This window comes from Protopterus annectens, chromosome 5.part0 (assembly GCF_019279795.1).
Source record: "Protopterus annectens isolate FY-2018-M chromosome 5.part0, PAN1.0, whole genome shotgun sequence".
NCBI lineage: Eukaryota > Metazoa > Chordata > Ceratodontiformes > Protopteridae > Protopterus > Protopterus annectens.
The window spans coordinates 257,848,610-257,869,379 of NC_056735.1; the positions used below are offsets into that span (position 1 = coordinate 257,848,610).

A 20,770-nucleotide genomic window follows, 5' to 3' on the forward strand; every position below is an offset into this window, starting at 1 on the left:
TGTTCAACTTGGGTACTAGTATTAACTGATCTGAGACACCTCCATCCTTCTGTGCCATGAATCTGTATATGAGTCTCTACAAATATTGAAGGCTAATAGTAACCTTAAATGAGTAATTAATAAAACAGTTTTAGCATATTCATGATGTAGAAATTTAAGCAGCTGTTTGGTTTATAGCCATTTTAGTGGCCCTGTCATGAAGAATATAAAATATGGGCTGTGTTCGGGGACTCTGATTTACGGTTCTTAAAGAAAGATAATAGTCCATTCTTGAAATAAAATGTGGGAATTATACATGTGATTTTTAAGTATAATTTCCAGTCATTACTATGATTTCATTACTATGATTTTATTAGCATTTTTAACAAATCTTTTCTGTTTAAATTAAATTAAAACAGATTCTAGATTCATAAAACTCAAGAAAGCACACTGACATAAGCAGTAAATAGGGGAAGAAATTCAGACTAGCGAATGAGTGATTTAACCTATAATGCCAAAGGCCAAGAAAATCCCATGTTTCCACAATGCATAGACCTTTCAAATATGTGATTTTTTGATACTTCCCAGAAAATGGAGTCCCTGGCCATGTCTAATAGGGACATTTCACGAGAAGCATGTGTCCTTTCAATATGTTATATTCAGATTTTCTATTTCAAATGGCAAGCCGTTTAATAGTATTATATGCATCATATTGTATTCTTACAGTATGATTTGTATAGGTTAAACTAAAAATAATTTTAATATTAGAATGCAAGATTCTAATATATCCTTTCTGGAGTGATGTGGGAGCACTGTGTTGTTAAGGGACTTGCCCTGATTCACACAAGTAGGCAGATCGTGGTGGAAAGAATTGAACCTTTTACCCAATGGTTACAGGAAGCAGCTCATTAACAGTTCTAAATGAGAAATTTGAGAAGTGACCACTTATACTGAGAGCAGGTCTTTTGGAATCTGGCCCCTGATGCAAGTCTGTTTAAAGGCAGTCCTTACACTGAAATAAGTCTCCTTCACTGAGAGCAATTTTTTTGGAATCAGGGTAGACTTGCAACAAGAGCAACTCTTTTGGAATCTGTTTCCAAGTCTATAGAAAGTGCACATAAGATTAAACTAGGGAGACCTTGGCAGATTAAAAAAAAAAAAAAAAACGGTTGCAACCTCCCTTGATGAAAGTATCATATGAAATATATAATCTATTTCTGAAGCACATGCAGATGTTCTACCTCACTATTTTTAGAATGTGCAGAGACATTTACTTATTGTTTTAGATCTTTGTTAATGCATTCAGGTCAACAAATAAAATCCCACTGTTTGTAGGCATGAGACGTTTATCTGTCCCCCTCATCAGAATAAGAGAGTTTAAAGTCTCTGAAACACTTGGCTTATGAAAAGTATAATGTCATTTCTGAGAAAGGTGGCAGATGGTTAGCAGTCCTGGTAAGGACAGATTTGCAGAATTGTTTTTCAGGTTTCTCAACTCAAAGACCCTATTGACTCTTTCATACAAGCACATTTACTCACTAGTGTACCAGACAAAAACTGGACTTTAGATGTAAAATTAATAAATTCCTGTCAGTTCAATTAAATCAGCAAAATGTATTTCTTAATGAGGGATTCCAAATCACAATTCCAAGAAAAGAGTATGAAAAAAGAATGTCCATCTTTAGCTTCTAGCATTCAAGAGATCTCTATGAAAATGGATAAGCTTGACAGTAAGATGGATTGCATCTAAGAAGATCATAATAAGCAAATAAACCTCTTGAAAGATATACTGAAACAACGTACTACAAAAATTGCAGACATTGAAAAATCTCTGAATGACTTTGATGGGAGACTTAGAAGAAAAATCACTAAATTAATTTTTACTGAAACAAAAAACATAGTTACTTGAGAAAATGAAGGCCATGAAAACAGGAAAAGCAGGAACAAAATTATAATATATGTAGCACAAGAGAGGATGGAAAGTGACAACATGGTCAATTTTCTTACTACATGGATCCTGAAAGTGTTAAACCTCCCTGGGGTCTTTCATATAATATTGAGAAAGCCTATAGATCCTTGTGCATTCCAAACAAGAAAAAAAGAAGCTCCTCCCAGGTCTGTCATTGTTAAATTCATTTCCAGTATTAACAAAAATCTTGTTTTAATGATTGCATTGACAAATCAACTCAAATAGTTGGAGAAAACACAATTAAATTTGATAATGAGTACTCCATAAAAGTTATAAAAAAAGGAAAAAAAATGCCTTCTTGTTATTAAAGAGTTAGCTTCCTGCTAGACTAAAAAAAATATTCCTTCAGGATGGACCAAAAATATGTAGTTCTCTTAATGAGGCCCTCCCTGTATTCATACTAAAAAGTACTGCATTTTTCTGAACCAGTGGACTGGAACTGGCAGGAACAAGTTTTATAAGGCACGCCAATAGGTTACAAGGAAAACAGTGATTTAGTAGTCAACTAAAGAACAAGTGAATTAAAAAACAGTCATGACCAATCAGTTAAATCAACACCTTTTTCTCTAGTACTGGCTCTTTTTGTTAAATGTGATTTATGTACAAACTCAAAAAAAGTTATTTGTACTTTACTTCATCCAGTTCACTTACTTGTTAATGATCTGCCTATTATTCATTTAAAAACTTTCAGTGTTTTACTGCTTCAGTTATAAAAGTTAGGGCTTTGACGTCTGATGTTCTCAATATAAAATTTACACAGCTGCTAAATAACTTCATTTATTAATTAATAAAAAAGCTATGAGTGCTTTGTTTAATAGCACTTTTTGATTAGATCAAACAGAAAATATTAAGGTATTATTTTTATATATTACTGCCACTTTAAATTTAACAGTAATATTAAATTGTAAGTTTTGCTATAAATTTATCATTTAAAATGCTCATGCTTTAGGTAGGCTTCCCTCTCATTTTTCTGCAGCAGTGTGCATTCCTCACATCAAACATTTGTGTAAGTTTTCAACATGATGGCATACTTCAGTATTTATTAACATGATTTTTTTGTTGATAAGCACTTTAGTAAGTATATTTAATACTTTGTCTATTAATTAAACTTAGAAGCATAGCAAGGATGGGGCAAAGGGATAATTGCCCATCAAATTAACATGTATGATCATTACTGGAAAGTGCAGTTTGTACATTCTTTCCTTATGGACATTTCTTAATGTCAGTAAAGAGAGGTACTCCAAGGTTTTGTGAGCATGGCTGTAGCAAACTGATATAACAGGTGTATGTGTTTCTATATTTTATTATCAAAGGAATCTTTATTTAGATTTGTTTCATTTTCCTATACATTTAAAATGCCTGCCTTTGTAATAAACTCTTAGGAGTTATAAGGCAAAAACAAATGCAAGTATGCTTAAATCACAACAACTCCTTTCATCATTTTGAAATTTTTAAAATAGCATAACACTTTTCTGTTCCAGTGTTAGTGGAAAACTTTCTGATCTGCCAAGTGTTTCATGATCATTATCAGAAAGTGCAGTTTCGTGCATTCTTTTAACTCATTACATCCGAGTGACGCCTCCAGATGCAGCTGCAGTTAACTCCTACTGATGCCTCTAGGCGTCAAATATTGTTTGTTCATATTTGTATCAATAATTCCAAAAACCATGCTGTATACAAAGTTTTAAAAGATTTCATCTTAAATCTTACACAATGGCAAACTCAACTGCATTAATATTCGACTTATGTCTAGTGCAAGTAAATAGATATTAACTGCTGTTTTTATGATATTAATTTATATAGATATAATATTCACATTTTTCTAAATATCTCAACAACTAAGTAACACAGAACTCCTTAGTCTCATGTGAAAGCTCTCAGGCAGATGAATAAATTATTGCTGACAGTATGTGTGTAACTTGAGTGCTTGCTGAGATATTGTAAGTTGTTTACAAAATATTGCAAATGTAATAGTTACTGTGTTTACATAGACTTGTAAAATTGGGTTTAAGACCTAGAAACTAAAGAACACTAGTACTATAAAAATAGTTTGTGCTGAAGAGTTTGCCATTCATACTTCTTACATAACCTTATGTTTTCAGAGATATGAACATTTGTTTGAAATGTAAGGACATAATTTGATTCTGTTGAAAGGCTTAGGCTTTGCCCACTGGATGTTACAGTGCAAACTTCCTGAGCTCCATTGGAGTGAATGAGTTAAGACAGTAACCAGTTTTACATGCTAACCAGGATTAACTTTGTCACCTCCAGCCCAAGTTTACTTATTCCCTTTTAGGGCTATTGCCTCATCCTGTTTTGCCCTTGTGCAGATTGGTCCTAAGAGTGTATGTGGGTCCTTCCAACCTTGTGAAACCTATTCTAGGATCTAGTTTGCCTTTAATTTTCATTTTCATTGTCCAACTGAGAGTCTCCACTTGCCTTATTTTCCCAATTCATAAACCAACCTTTCCATACCTCTGAATGCTTTTTGTGTGCCCTACCCTTTAAACTTTTTTTATTCTGCTTTCTGCAGTTCATCTACAATATCTATGACCTGCTCTATATCTGGAGGAGTCCTGGATATCCATTTCATAGTGATAGCCTTTTTGGCTATAAAGGCGATATTTCCAGATCTGGGGATAGTCCCAGGAGAAATATTTCCTCTGTTAGTCTAATTTCTTGTATAAATGTGCTTGTAATAAGTATCTGTATCTACTCTTTTATTATTAGGCTGTCACACTCCCAAAGATTATGCCCCCTGCTGAACACATCTCCAGCAATTGTCTGATGCCCTCAGAAACATCTGACAGATTTTTACAGGAGTATAAAATTATTTATGGAGACATTTCCATCTGAATATCTTAATTCTTCTGCTTTTAGTGGTACAACTGGTTAATTCACAAGTCTTCTTCCATAATTTGATCGATAAATTCCAACAGTTTCTCTGAAATCCACTTCTAATTTACCACTTTACTATTTATTTGTATCAGATTGCTGAGTATGTCACTAGGCGATTTATTTGATCGTTTTTCTTCCCTTTGTCTTTTATCTATGGATATCTCTATTAGCCCTGGCTTCTGTACATCTCCTTGGTATATTTTTGTTTCCTTGCTGTTCTTATTAATCCTTCAGATTCTAATCTTGGCGTATTTCTGAAGATGTGCATGTTTTTAGCTGTTTCCCAACTCATCCACTCATTTTCTTGTCTAATTTGGTGTCAAAACTCAATAGGAGCTCCATCTACTAACTCTGACCTACTTGATGCAATAGTCAGCCTGTAATCCCACCAAGGTACTAACATGTCCTGCTTTAAGGTGTCTTTTGCTAATAGGAACATGACTCTAAATATATCTTAGTTAGGATTAGTTTGAATTATTTTCTTCCACAAGCCCAGCATTGTATCGCCATTTTCTATTTCTAACATAAAGCAGCATTTTCTCATTGGGCCTCATAGTGCTGTTGTATCATTAATGTAAAGACTCTTATTTGGGACATCTCAAAACATTTATCAGGGTTAGGAAGCCCCAGTCCTCCCTTGACCATAGTTATTCTATCCCATGCTATTTTTCGCTCTTTTACCTTCCCATAGCAAACCAATCACCAGATTCTTCATGCCAGCTATTTTCCTCTCCTATACTAACCAGGTGAATGTCTGGAAAAGGTAAATCCGTAATGGTGGGAAGAATATATTTACAGATTGGATTTTTTTGATCTAACTCCAAGTTTAAAATCTTTCATTGCTTTACCTTCCTCTTTATTCTCTTTAACAACATGTGATAAATCTGACTTGCCCCAATCTTCAGGCTAGCGATGATCCATACACCCAAGTATTTAATTTCATTATCTTTCCATAATTTAGGATATTTTATTTGCAGATTATGACCAGATATGTTATTCACTATTGCCGCCTTAGTTTTATCAACATTAACCCTGTGTGCCTAATAGCCCCCATACTCTTTAAGTATCTGAAACAATTGATCCATATCATCTTTTGCTTTTTGTAGTAATAGCAATATTTCATCTGCATATGCTGCTATTTTATGTTCCCTATGTCCAACCCTGTAGCCTTTTATCACTGACTGCCTTATCTTTTCCGCTAGTGGTTCAAGATATAAAGCAAACAAAAGTGACAAAAGCAGACAGCCTTGTCTTGTGTCCCTCACAATGTCAAATGATGGAGATAACCCCGCTTCAGTTTTAATCCTAGCTGTGTTGTTTTGGTATATATGTTCATAAGTTAGTACTAAGCTAACTGCCCTTGCGAGCCATTTTAAGTCTAGCCAATTATCCCTTGTGAGATGCAAACCCTCCACCTTGTGTTTGTAAGGCAAACACCTTAACCATTAGGCCACCCTCCCATCCCATGTTCATAATTACATCAAAAAAGTTACAACCCAGACTAATGGGTAGCAAAATCTCCCTCAGAAACATTTACTGTACTCTGTTGAATGCTTTCTCCACACTGAGACTGAGTAAGGTGACCCCTTTACCTGATTGTTGGGCATGCTGAATGATTGATCAACCTTTGTCAAAGAATTTATAATGTTCCTTAATCTGTCTGCCAGTAGGGCCATGAATATGTTATAATCATGGTTTAGTATGGATGTGGGTCTATATGAAGATGGAAGGTCCTTCAGTTTTCCCACTTTATACATTATGACTCCCTTCCATGAATCTGGAGGGGTACCATTTCTCAATATATACTTGAAAGAGGACTGTACTTATTTCCATACCTCCTCTTTTTAATAAGTCTACTATCAACCCATTCATTCCTGGCATTTTCCCTAATTTCATTTTGCTTATTGATCTCTGTACCTGCATAGTGCCAAGTTAATTATTGCCTCTGATCTTCTCTGAGTTTTGGGAAGTTCTGGTTGTTCAAGTAGTTATTAATATCCAATATTTTCCCTGCCCCCTCTATTTTTCTCCAGTAAAGTTTCCTAAAACATCCTCTGAACTCTTCCAATGTGTCATTTGGTTTCACTTCCAATTCCTGTCCTGTACTTGAGTTCAGATTTACAAATATCTACCTTACCTTGTTCTTAGTCAAATTGCCAACATATGTTGATACCTAGGAGAGTCCTTAAAATATTTTTCTTAATGCTGAGTAAAACATCTCTCATGTTTATCTAATAACCTTGTTACCTCTTTTTTTTCACCCTGTCCAGCTTTCCTCATTCTTCCAGTTGCCCTTCCTTATCAAAATCTGCTAGGCTTTGCAGTTCCTGTAATTTCCTCTTTAGAGTTTATTTATGCTAGTTCCAGTCTAGTTTCGTACATTTCACTAATACTTTCTTTAGTCTCCACTTAAGGTCTTCCCATTAAGCTGCAATTTCATCAGAATCAGTTTCAATATTTTTGAGTTCATGTATTAGATGCCCTTCTAACCAATGTAGAAAAGATTCTTTATTAAGATAAAAAGTATGCAGCCTCCAATTTTTGTCAGTCCTGCCACTGAAACTATTCCTCATGTCCACCAATAATGGGGCATGATCAGAAAGACACATAGGGAGGGTATGTAGTCTGTCTGTTAACCTGTACTCATTGAAAATGTAAACTCTATCCAGTATCACCCAAGTCCCAAACCTACCTAAGAGAAATGTATGGTTTGGTTTATTATCCACGTCTGTTAACCCTGCGCTTTTAAAATACTGCTTCACCAATCTCCCTGTTCTCATTATCCCCATTTTTCTGGGGCCTTTATTTGTATCCATCAGATGCGGAATTCCAGTCTCCCATGTAGATTAACATCCGTTCTTGAAATTGTAAAATCTTTGCCATAATATTACTAAACTCCAGGACAGCAAATCCTGGTGGTAGGTATATTGGAAATATTGTGGCATTAAAATCCCTATAACACAAGTCTTCCCTCCTCATCTTCAGGTATACTGTATATTACAAACTGGCAAACTTGAGTTACCAGTGCTGCTATACCTCTCCTCTGCTCCTGAGTTACTGATGAGAGCTATCCTGTCCTCCATCTTCCTCTAGCTAACGGACCGTGGTCACCTGCAACTAATTGGGTTTTCTGCAGCAGACATATGTCAGATATATGGATATATTTCTGTACTGTAAAATTTGCCTCATTTCCTGTATATCTGCATCCCATTTACATTCCCTTTAAGCAGTTTGAGGTCTCCTTGCTGACTACAAGTCATTTTTTCCAAGATCCTGCATATGCCCAGATTCTTTCTAGTCTACCAATATAGTTGCCCTTTATATTTTGTCTGCCTATAAGCCATGCTGCGATTGTCTGCACTAGTGTCACAAATCTGCCTGGTATTCTTACAAAGCAATGCATTCAAAAGTAAAAGACCATGGTTAAACTGAAAAACGTGTACAGGACATTAAAACTAAAGTAAAAATCTGTGCATATAGTCCCAGTATCTGAGCAGTACAACTTGCACTATCCATGAAATAGCAGCCAAAATGTTAACATACTGCTAGGTACAACAAGGTTCTTGTCTTCTTTTCATTCACCCGATCGTGTACCATTTAGCATTATTAGCTAGCAAGCACTTAGTTCCCCTTTGTCTTAATTCTTAATTATCAAAAACAATATATACCTCCCCCAGCAGCATATTTTTAAGTAATAGCAATCCAGCCAACCTACAAAGGAAATATACACTTAAGCTAATGTGTTAAATTACCTTAAAACGTAAGAGAAATTCTTGTTATACAATGCTCATCCATTGCAGAACAGTCAAACCATTGATTTTATATTTGATTGCAGCCCAAGTTGGTTGTGTATTCGCCTTACTACCTCATAAGAGGTTCTGGAAGAACTGTCAGATTATTCTGGCACTGGGGTCTAGCCCGATATTCCATTTTTAACTATAAAGTGCTGTTGTGTAAGCTGAACTTAGCATAACAGTAGACATTTGCATGATCACTGCTTCAGCAGCCCTATCTATATGGGTTATATCCTGCTAAGGATATAACAGCCCGGCCAGCTTCCAAAGTTTCAGAGCACCTTCCGTGCATCCCAACCATCAGGCAGCTCATGATAAACTGACTAAAACACAAGTTTAGGTGTAAAGCCTTTCAGAGCTTCACTGTTGCCAAAGAGTATGTTCCTCTGAGGCTTTCAAGGATCAACAGTCTGCTTGATTTTTCCTTTGCTGAGCAGATAAGATGTTCATCGTGTTTCACTGTTGCAGTCATTACACTTAGGTTATCCTGCTGGCAGGCTACCTGCAGTCGGCCCGAATTCCAAAGTCCTGGTCTGGCGTCTGTTGCTGTCGCCTCTTCCCTGACGTCATTGCGCCAGGGGTATAAAAGATGCAGCCGACGCCATTTTCTTCAGTCTTTCTTGTCGCGCAGTGCTCGAAGCAAAAGCAGTTCACAAGTGCCTCCTGAGATTTTCAAAATTGAATTTCAGATCCAAAGTCTTCTATAAAGCTAAGTACCCCGTTGGGGAAACTTTTTTCTTGCTCCAGACCGATGTCAAAAAAAGTTAACAATTGTATTTCTTGTGGAAAGAAATACCTCATAAGGATTTTCATTTTTACTGTATTCCTTGCCTAGGCCCTGACCACAACATAGCTAGTTGTTGATTTTGTGCTAGATTTAACTAGCGCACTATTAAGCGTCGGTATGATTTTGCTTTTCATTACTTTGGCCGAAGGTTTAGCTATATAATGCTGTCGGAACAACCGATGACCGGAATTCATAAAAAGCACAAGGAAAAAGAAAAGGACAGGCATCCGAGGTCCAAAACCGACGATGAAGCCTCTTCTAGGCCAGTCGCCGGTTCACTGGTTCTCAGTGAGGAGCTTTCGCAGCCCCTGACACCTGCTACCTCAGAGCCACAGGCCACCTCCGACTCCCACGTGGAGACAGCTAGGCCTCTGGATACTCAAGGTATTAGGCCTTTGGAAACTAATCCCTCAGATGGGTCTGGAGCAGCTGAGCAGGCATCGGCTTCTAAGGGTGTTTTCAGACCTACACAGCTTTATATCAAGCCAACTTCAGCATTCAAGACAAAGACTAAAACAGTTTTAAAGACAAGGAAACAAGTACAGCATTCTCCAGGACAGATTTCCTTGCCTAAGAAACAGATGCTCAAAATGGCCGAAGACCTAATTACTTTGATCAGGGGTTCCCATCCCCCTCCTGATAAGAGGCCTAGGCAAGATACTGAATATGATTCCTCTGATCAGGTTTCCATTTCCTCTGACTTCTCTTCAGAACAGGGATACTCTATTCCTCCCTATGAGGATTCTGATGCTGAAGAATCTATTCCTTCAGCTTCTCCTCCTGAGGATTTCTCGTTTGGGGAAACCCTGCATACCATGAGGGAGCATTTCCACTGGGAGAGCCAAGATTATTCAGATTCTAAGAAAAGGCTCAGAGACTTCCTTCTACTACCACAGCACAGACCTGTTGCTATTCCACCTGTTCTAGACATTGTAGATGATGTATTTTCAGAGTCCTGCCTGTCTCCCAACTCTTTACCTCCTGCACCTGTTAAGTCAGACAGATACTACAGGGTTCCAGATTCTCATAAATTTCTATATAAAAACCCTGCTGCTGATGCAGAAACTATTTCTCAGGGTCCCAAAGGGGTCAAGGCTGCAACTGCTAAACACCCTGTCCCCTCAGATAGAGATTCTAGGGCACTGGACAGATGGGGGAAAAAAGTTTACACTTCTGCTACCTTGGCTGTAAGGGCTTTAAATTGTCAGTTTCATATGCTTAAATATAAGCAATACTTAATGTCTCTGTTAAAACAGAAAATGTTGAAAAATTCTGAATGTTCTGAGAACAAGGAATTGCAGGATTTATTGCATGCAGCTGAACAAGTGGGAAAACATACTTTGCAATGTGGTTATGATTCGCTGGAGGCCTCTTGCAGGGCCGCTTGTAGCAGGTTCTGTTATTAGAAGGCATGCTTGGTTAAAGGAACAGACTCTGCCTGATCATGTTAAAGCAAAATTATTGGATGCTCCATTACAGTATAATACTTTGTTTGGTGTTAAGGCAGAAGAGGTGTTGAAGAAAATGGAGGATAAAGCTAAATTTATGCAGACAGTGAAGGATTTCTTACAGGTACAGCCACCCAGATTTAGCAGGAACTAGCCTTCTAAGAATTGTTCCTTTCCTGTGTCAGACATGCCACAAAGAGGCAGATATAGATGCCCTAGAGGCAGACAACAGCCCCAGGGCTCATACAGGCCCAAACAATGGGGTGCTTCTACTTCCAAAAGCGGAGAAGACAAATCACAGCCATATAGGAAACAGTCCCAATGACTTCCCTCTGCCAATGCCAAGCACTTATCTTTTGGCAGCACCCTTAGGGGGAAAGCTAGCACTTTTTTCACAAATTTGGCACACAATCACCCAGGACAAATGGGTCTTAAATATAGTCTCTCAGGGCTACAGGTTCCACTTTCACACCCTTCCAAAGGCAAAAGGTACGCCAGACCTGCCACACAATCAATGGGCAGAGGCACAAAAACAAGATTCATCTCTCATGGACATGAGGGCCATTCAGCCAGTGCCACAAGAGCAGGAACAATGATTTTACTCAAGACTTTTCTTAGTACCAAGAAAGGACACAGCATGGAGACCAATTCTGGACCTGTCTATTCTAAATACTTTGCTGGACATTCCGAAATTCAAAATGTTGACTCTACAACAGTTTCTGCCCATGCTAGGCAAGAAAGCTTGGCTTGTAACTTTGGACCTCAAAGAGGCATACCTGCATGTCCCAATCAGACAATCTTGCAGAAGATACCCCAGATTCATAGCTGGCTCAATGCACTACCAATTCTCTGCACTGCCCTTTGGCTTATCTACTGCGCCCAGGGTCTTCACAAAATGCCTGACACCAGTAATTGCATTTTGCAGACAAAGAGGAATTCAAATATATCCCTACTTGGGCGACTGCCATATTCAAGCAGAGACCAAAGACATTCTACTAAAGCATCTGGCATTTGTAAAAAGATTACTAATTTGCCTAGGGTACACAGTAAATGAAAAGAAATCAAAACTAGTACCCTCTCGAGATAATATTCCTGGGTGCAAGCTTAAATACAACTGCCCAGATGGCTTATCTCACGCCAGACAAACAAAGGCAACTGACTTCTTACTTCAAAAGCATGGCAACAAAGACCCAGTTATCTGCAAGAAAAATTCTGCAGGCTTTGGGCTACATGGCCTCCTGCATTCTGCTAATTCCCTATGCAAGACTGCATATGAGGAAACTACAATGGTATCTAAAAAGTGTTTGGACTCAACATTGCCAGAGCTTGGAATCATTAATTTCACTCATTCCCTGCCAGCAACAGGAGTTTCGATGGTGGGTACAGAACTGTCACCACAACAAGGAACAGCCATTCACTTTACCCACAGCCAGGCAAACACTAACAACAGATGCGTCAGATTATGCCTGGGGGCCCACATGGCAGGAAAATGTATTCAGGGCGCATGGCCCCCAAGCCAAAGGCATCTTCACATCAATCAAAAAGAGATGCTAGCTGTATAAAATGCCCTGACAGCCTTCAAGGACCTACTTCATCCAGGACAGCTGCTGATAAAGATGGACAACACCACAGTTATGTGGTACATAAACAAGCAGGGGGGCACACATTCCTACCCCCTCTGCAGACAAGCCATGATTTTGTGGAACACAGCATTGACCTACCAAGTACACCTGCAAGCACAATTCCTGCCAGGAAAAACAAATGCTCTGGCAGACGAACTAAGCAGAAACCTCATGGATCCTCACGAGTGGAAACTAAATCCACAAATCTTCAGCATGATAACAAGGAAATGGGGATGCCCAGACATAGATCTTTTTGCCTCCCCTCACAACTGCCAACTTCAGAGATTCTGCACAAGGACGTATCACAAACAAGCATGGAAAGTGGATGCCTTGTCATTCAGCTGGAACAACCTTACAGTATATGCCTTTCCTCCACTGCCTCTCCTCCCCAAGGTACTCCTAAAGGTCAGACAAGAGAAGCCACAAATTATACTAATTGCCCCAGATTGGCCACGCCAACACTGGTACCCAATCCTTAGGAGCTTGTCCCAAGGCCCAGCCTGGACATTGCCTCAAATTCCTCATTTACTGACCCAGCAAAACAATCAGATCCTGCACAGCCAACTCAGAACCCTAAATCTAGCTGCATGGCGGATAGTGTAACCATTCAGAATACACCTCTCTCTAAAGCGGTTATGGATGTTATTTTGGAGGCCAGGAAGCCCAGCACCAGAAACCCTTATGCAGAAAAATGGAAGAGATTCTGTGCTTGGAACCATGCACAAGGAATTGACACGCTTGTCTCAAATATACCTCAGATTTTACAATATCTAACTGAGATGCTGGACAAAGGCCTATCCTTCTCATCAATTAAGATCCATGCTTCTGCCATTTCAGCTCATTACAATACAGACCACCTATATTTTCACATCCATTGCTTAGGCAGTTCCTCAGGGGGGCCAAATATATAAGACCTCCAAGGAGAGCACCAATACCTGCATGGGACCTCAATTTTGTCTTGGAAAAACTCACACAGCCTCCTTTCGAGCCAGCCAATACAGCTGAGATAAAATTCTTATCATGGAAAACAGCTCTGCTCCTAGCAATAACTTCAGCAAGAAGAGTCTCAGAGTTACAGGCATTAATGGCTGTGGAACCTTTTATTATCTTCCATTCGGACAGGGTTTCTCTAAGGACAAACCCAACATTTATGCCTAAGGTGGTGTCTAGTGTGGCTCTTAACCAAACCATTCATTTGCCTACTTTTTTCCCAAACCCACAGAATAAAGGGGGAGAGACTTCTGCATTCTTTGGACATACACAGACTGCTATGCTTCTACTTGGACAAAACTAAAGCTTTCAGAAAGACTGAGCAAATTTTAGTGGCGTATGCTGCAGGATCACAAGGAAAGGCCATCTCAAAGCAGACTATTTCAAAATGGATAGGACACTGCATTCATTTCTGCTATTCACAACATGGCAAGTCAGTGCCTAAGGGCATTAGACCACATTCTACCAGGGCAGCAGCCACCTCAGCAGCCTTCCTCAGAGGAGTACCAACCAAGGATATTTTGGAGGCTGCAACTTGGACTTCAGTGCACACTTTTACTAAGCACTACCACTTACCTCTTTACTCTAAATCCAGAGCAGGCTTTGCCACTGCAGTTCTGCAGGGCCTTATAGCCACTCCTAATCCTATTTAGACCCAGCCGCCCAACCTCAGCTTTGGGATTCAACCCAAGTGTAATGACTGCAACAGTGAAACATGATGAACATAGTACAACTGTGTACCTACCATAAATGTAGATGTTCGAGTGTATTCACGGTTGCAGTCCAGGTTACCCATCCACCATCCCCATTTCTTTGCTTGGACTTATCTGTACTTCTGTATCCTATACAACCTATGTGGTGTATTTGCTTGTAGATGAAGGTATTGTTTATTTTAGTGCATGCTTTTATAAGCAATGTTTTTTAGCCTACCCTTTTGGGGGGCACCTGACATAAAAACTGAAGAAAATGGCGTCGGCTGCATCTTTTATACCCCTGGCATACTGACGTCAGGGAAGAGGCGACAGCAACCGACGCCGGACCAGGACTTTGGAATTCGGGCCGACTGCGGGTAGCCTGCCAGGAGGATAACCCAAGTGTAATGACTGCAACAGTGAATACACTCAAACATCTACATTTATGGTAGCTACACAACTGTACTTTCCTTTTGAGGGAAAAAGATTTCCATTTTATTAATTGTGTTGATGTTTTATTACTTTCCTCTTTAGGAAAGTTATTTTAAAGTTAGGAGTGTTTTGTTTTAATGGATTGTCTTGAGACTGTGCCATACTTTTAAACTGAGCTCTGCATTTTTTTCCTGTCAATTTACAAGTAATGTAAAGTGACTGAAAACATTTTTTTTCTGCAGATAAATTATTTTTCTATTGTGCAGCTGTCATAGTGTTTTAAAGTGCTTTTTGCTCTGTTTTTTTCTGTCAGAAAAAAACTTTAATGAACTGGTGGTGTTTACAAGCAATTGTTGTGCATCTTCCCTGGGAAAGAAGCACCATTTTTTGGCATGACCATGGAACAGACTACCGGTCCACTGGTCAGTCCTTTTTCCAGCTTCAAAGAGAAAAATCTAAGCAAACAGCCTTTGCCATCACAGCAAGCTAGCAGTTTGTCTCAGCCACAGGTGGATGACTCTGCTGTGGTCATTTGTTGTACCACAGTCCACTCATCTTTTAATAACTGCAACCACTATGGACTGAGGGTTAGCCACGTCCACTGCTGCAGCTGGGGTCCCATCAGTAGGCAAGGGAGAGTCACTCTTGTCATTCATGGGAGAGGGAACAGAGAAGGTTTCCTTGTGTCAGAATGCTGTACCTATTCCTGGGGAAGCAGCTGCTGACATTAGTAACACTATTGGCTCTATTTTTCCAGTTAAAAAGAAACAAAAAAACAGGCATGTATCTACTCCACTTCAAATTTCTTTGGGTAAGAGTAGTTTACCTGGTCTGGCTCAGGGTTTAATTCAGACTATTGATCCTTCTTGTAAAGTAGTTTCTGGTTAAAGAAAAAAGGGTTCCTCATTTCCTGAACAGATTTAAGATTCTGAATATGAACAAGAAGATGGAAGGACAGATGTAGATTTCTGATTCAGATTCAGATGAGAGCTCAGTTTCTGATTCATTCCTGTGGGGGGTTTCTCTTTCTTTAAGACTTTTGACTGTGCCAGTATTCTCACCGTGTGAATACTGAGGTTTCTCAGTCCCTCAGAAAATACTATGAGTTGTTACAGAAGAATTTTCCAGAACCTACACCTATTCCTGTTCTCTCTACTTTACAGGATGTGTGTGATACTGCCGGCAATTTTCCTGATAGTCAAACAGCTGCCGCCAAAAAGGCAAAGGCATAATATTAGAGCAGTACCTTGAGCTTAGATCTGTGCAGATATGGGTGTGTCGGTATTGATTGACAGGGAAAATGGGTGTGGAAATGCCTGATGACTGTCAGGCATGCTAATTCGCATGTCACATATTTCTTACTAAAAAACTGTTTCATACTCATAGGTTCATAAGTAGGTACTAGGCTACTGGCCCTAGGGCATAAATAAGCCTAGCCAAAATGTTTCGGCTTGCGCCTCCCATGTGATTTAGTTCCCTGCGCCTCTGACGAGCAGGACCACAGAAGTGATTCCCGGGATGAATTTCCTGCTCCCCATCCATTCATCAAGATTCTTCTTGAAGAGCGCTAATGAGGAGCTCTGCCTCACATATATGGGGACCTTATTCCAGAGCAGGGGGAGTCTCTGGGACATAAATCTGTCCCTCCAACAAGTCCTGTTTATTGTAGTGGTCAGGTTAAGGTCCCTAGAGCGTGTAGCATGGGTAGATAGGGATTTCCTTAGGTGGAGCATTTCCAGCAATTCAGGATTTGATATAGCCTTGTATGCCAGGCAGAGATTGCTTCTGAGTAGCCAGCATGCAACTGAGTACAGTTGAAGTTTTTTTAGCCTAGTGGCATAGGGCATCTGTTTTAGGCCCGTTATCCTCTTGGTGAGGTATTTTTGAGGCCGCTTCAGTTGTTGCAGGTGTCTAGTAAGGTACATCCCAAATGGGGCATTGTACCCAATAAAGGGTCTATTGAGTGATGAGTAGAGAGGAACAATAACTTCTTTTTTTCTAGATGCAAATCCCTTTGTGATAAGGTGGGCCATGTAGAAGGATTTTTCTAACCACCTTAGCGATGTGGTTATCAAAGGAGAGGTTACTGTCCACTTGGGTCCATATGTCTCTTATCACACTCTCTGTGTTAAGTGAGCTGCCACCTATGTGGTAGTTCATAGGTAGTTGTTTTTTCCCGAAGGGGATGACAATCCACCTTTTGGCATTTAGCTTGAGTCCATGATTTTGGCACCATGTATCTGTTTCAGCGAGACCCTTTTGAAGGATGTCGACTTCAGTAGGAGTCTCGATTATGGCACCCAGTTTGCAGTCGTCTGTGAACTTTGTTAGCCATAGTCCCCCTGTGTTTGCATGTACCTCAGAGAAGTAAATACTGAACAGGAGAGGTCCTAAGACTGAGCCCTGAGGTACTCCACTTGTCACCAGTTTGGAGTCAGACCTAGCGTTCCCTATTTTCACTGTATAGGTTCTGTCCATGAGCCAGTTAGCAATCCATCGTGTAATGTAGGGGGTTATATTTAGGTTAGTGAGTTTGCCTATAATTCTCGAGTGGGGAATGGCATCAAATGCTTTCACAAGGTCAAGGTATGCAGTGTGGACTACCTTTCCCTCATCAATTGCTTTGGTGATTGTCATGAACAAGTCAACCAGGTTTAGAAGATATGACCTGTCCTTTACGAAACCAAGCTGAGTAGGGTCCAGGGTCTGTAGGTTCCCAATGTTGTTATTTATGAGTTCCATGATGATGTGCTCCATAACCTTGCAGACGAGGCTCGTCAGGTTGATGGGGCGATAGTTCCTGGGGTTGGTGGTGGCTCCTCCCTTGTGAAGCGGGACGACCGTTGCCATGCACCACTCAGTGGGTACATAGCCTGAGGTGAGGCTGTGGTTGAACATGTCACTTAGGTGAGGGATTAGTTCGTTTGGAGTTCATGTAACACACAGCCTGGGATGCTGCCTGGTCCCATGGATGCTGTGTTTTTTGCTTTAGAAAGTGCCATTCTCACGTGAGTGTCTGAGATTATGAGGGCAGTGTAATCTTCTAGTATAGTTATGAGCCCTTTAGGGGGTAAAGTTTGCACTGAACTATCTGCCATTATATTGGTGATATCAGTTGGTTCCATGAATTTTGAACAGTTATATGTTGTAGCTCAGAGCAGATCTGAGAGTTGTCATTTAGGTTCTTGTCATAGTTAAAAAATGCTTTGTGGTTGTCCTTGGTGTCAGTTATGATTTTTCTTTCAAAGCTTGCCTTTGAGGATTTAATAAGGGATATTAGCTTTTTGCTGAGGTTGGTCTGGGAGCTCTTCCCTTCCTGGGTTTTTACTCTTTTTTGTAATAATTTCTTCCTTCTATTATAGAGCTTGTTTATGGCCGGGGTCCACCAGACTGGTTTCCTTTTTTTGGAGGAATGGGTCTTGGTTTTGTTTGAGATAGCACGGTCCATGCACTCATGCAAGTGCTTGTAGAGTGCTTCTATGCAGGTTAAGCAGATTCAACCGAAATGTCATTCTGCATGGGAGTAACGAAGTTTGCCACCTCTGTCTTAAGTAGTATAAAGTTTGCTTTGGAGAAGTTTTTCACTGTGGTTTCCTTGGGGGGGGGGGGGGGGGGTGATGAGTTTATGGTCTGATCTAACCAACAAGGAATTTACTTCAGGTATGGAGCACTTGTTCCCCGTGTTGGTGATGACCAGGTCCAGTATATTGTTGCCCCTTGTGGGGGTGTTGATAAGCTTGGTCCAGGGCATTTGAGTTGATATATTCCAGGAAGTGTTGGGCAAAGGTATTTGTGCTCGAGTAGTTTTCCCAGTTGATGTTTGGGTAATTGAAGTCACCTGGTATTAGGGTGTTTGGTTGGACTCTCATGTTTTCCAGTACCTCGAGGAACAAGGAGTGAGGTTCTTGGGGCAAGGAAGGTGGTCTGTAGCAAGTTTTACCCATTGTCAGTTGCACTTAGATGATCGCTGAGGCATCGTACTTTGCAACTAGTCTGGAGGTGTGGTTATCCTTGATGAATATGGATATGCCACCTCCGTTAGTGTTTTGGTCCAGGTTTTGTGGCCGAAATGTGTGGTATGAGTTGTAGCCTGGAACTGCTCTGGTGCTGTCTTGAGCTTTGAACCAGGTCTCAGTTATTACACAAATATCAATGTTTTCCATTTTGAGAAGAGCCTCGAGTGAGTGCATTTTGAGGTTTAAACTCCTGGCATTGAGCAGCATTACACTCAGTTTTTTCTCACTGGAACGTATTACGGTGGTGGGTTTGTCTTTTGAGTCTTGCCTAAAAAAAGGCACTAAGGGGGTGGCAAGTGCCTTGGCCAGTATCCTGAGAAGGTGACAGGTGCAAGTCGTCTCTGGCGCAGCATTGTGGCTTGTCGAGCATGTCATCCCAGGTAGACATACTGGATCCCATTTGAATGACACCAGAAGCTTAGCCAATTGTTGCAATCTATCATTTTTTTCTTTGTACTGAGGTATCATTCTTGGTGATGGTAAGATGCTACTCAGGGTCAGGGTAATACCCGCCTTGGTTACATGATCAGAGAGCTCTTCCAATGTCTCTTTTCATGTAGTCCAGGGAGGTATGTCTCAGGTCATTCACACCAACATGGCCAATGACAGAGTCATATTTGTACTTGTTATGGAGTGACCTGAATGCCTGTATGATGTGGCAGATTCTGGCACTCAACAGGCAGCTGACAGTAACCTTCTCTTTTATCCAGCCTGGTGAGTGGGGACATCAGTGTGCCTGACTATGGAGTCCCATATTACAAGTGTGTTAGGTATGATGTTATGCCTTATGGGCTGTGGTTGTGTGGCACACTGGTTTTGGAGGTTATGTGTCGGTTGCGGTGTGTTTGTGAGTGGAGGTTGCTTGCGTGTCTGCTTTGGAGGTCTCTGTTGTTTCCGCAGATTTTTATTTAGAGCCTCTGAGTATGTCTTTGTGTATCTATGTGTAGGATTTAGAGTTGCACGTGTGGTGGGATTATTTGTAGTATTGCAGGTTGTTACCTTCTCCTCTTCACTGTCTATTCCAGTCATGGCTGGAGAGAGTTTTACCTCAAGTGTGGCTGTGTAAGTGCATCTCTTGCAGATTTTGGTGTCATGTGGTAGGAGGAGAGGTTTGTCTGTGTACAAGAGGCAGTTGTGACATTGCCTCAGGATGCCCAGATTCATCAGATGGACAGGAGAATACACTGGGAACTGGCCTTTGGACATGCCTGAATGGGTTGAGTAACTTTTTCTAGTTTGTCTGAATGGGTTGAGGAACTTATTCTTGTTAAGCTTGTGGGGGAGAGCAGTTTGACTGTTCCCTACACAAATGTAGGAAATTAATTACTGTAGTTTATTAGTGCTTCTGTCACTTTTTGAGCAAATGCGGGTCTGAAAGTGCTGATTTGAGTGCTAAAACTGAAAACTGGCTAGTACTAAGGGAATAACTGAAGAGCAGACTTTGCGGAGCTGGGGATAGTTTAACCCTAGCTAACCACTGCTGCGCTATGCGCAAAACCAACCAAATGCGTTTTTTATATCAGAAAGATAAAAGAGATGAAAATTAGCCCAAAATGGCCAATAAAACTACAATTTCTGGGCTGAAACCACTCCTCCAAGGACAGGTAGGCGGTTCAAAGCTCCCCAGTCTCACTGGCGAACAGAGTAACTTCCTTCTATCCAAGTAAGGTATGGACAACACAGAAGCTTAAACACAGTCCATGTACCAGCAAATATCTGAGAACCAGACTTATCTAACTTAGAAAACCGGGAAATAGGAAGATTTTTTTTGTTTTTTGTTTTTTTGTTTTTTTGTCAAAAATATAACAGATACAACAGAAAAAACACAGTATAGAAACAGCTATTGCACTGGAGTTTGAAGCCAAATACAATTAAATAATCCAATATAAGACAAAGCTGACTACAACCTCCTGAGAACAGGTATAAGCAGCTTCACAGCCACTGTCCCTTCAGTTGGAATTAGCGCTAATGTCCATGTCTACACCAAACTATATGAGCAGCTACATAGCTGCATGGACTTAGCAATACCTAACAGAACCAAATCATATTCCTCAAGGAACAGTAAATCTGTCTGGTGGACAGCAGCAATAAACAAACTCAAATAAAAGGAAAAAATTGCTGTCCAAGACCAAGAAGGAGCAGG

At 40.2% G+C, this 20,770-nt stretch overlaps 1 protein-coding gene across 3 annotated transcripts in view; it reads left to right on the forward strand.

The window, feature by feature from the left end:
* The window catches only part of SLC37A1 (solute carrier family 37 member 1), an 815,749-nt gene that overhangs the window by 245,098 nt on the left and 549,881 nt on the right, over window positions 1-20,770 (forward strand). The window lies entirely within an intron of this gene.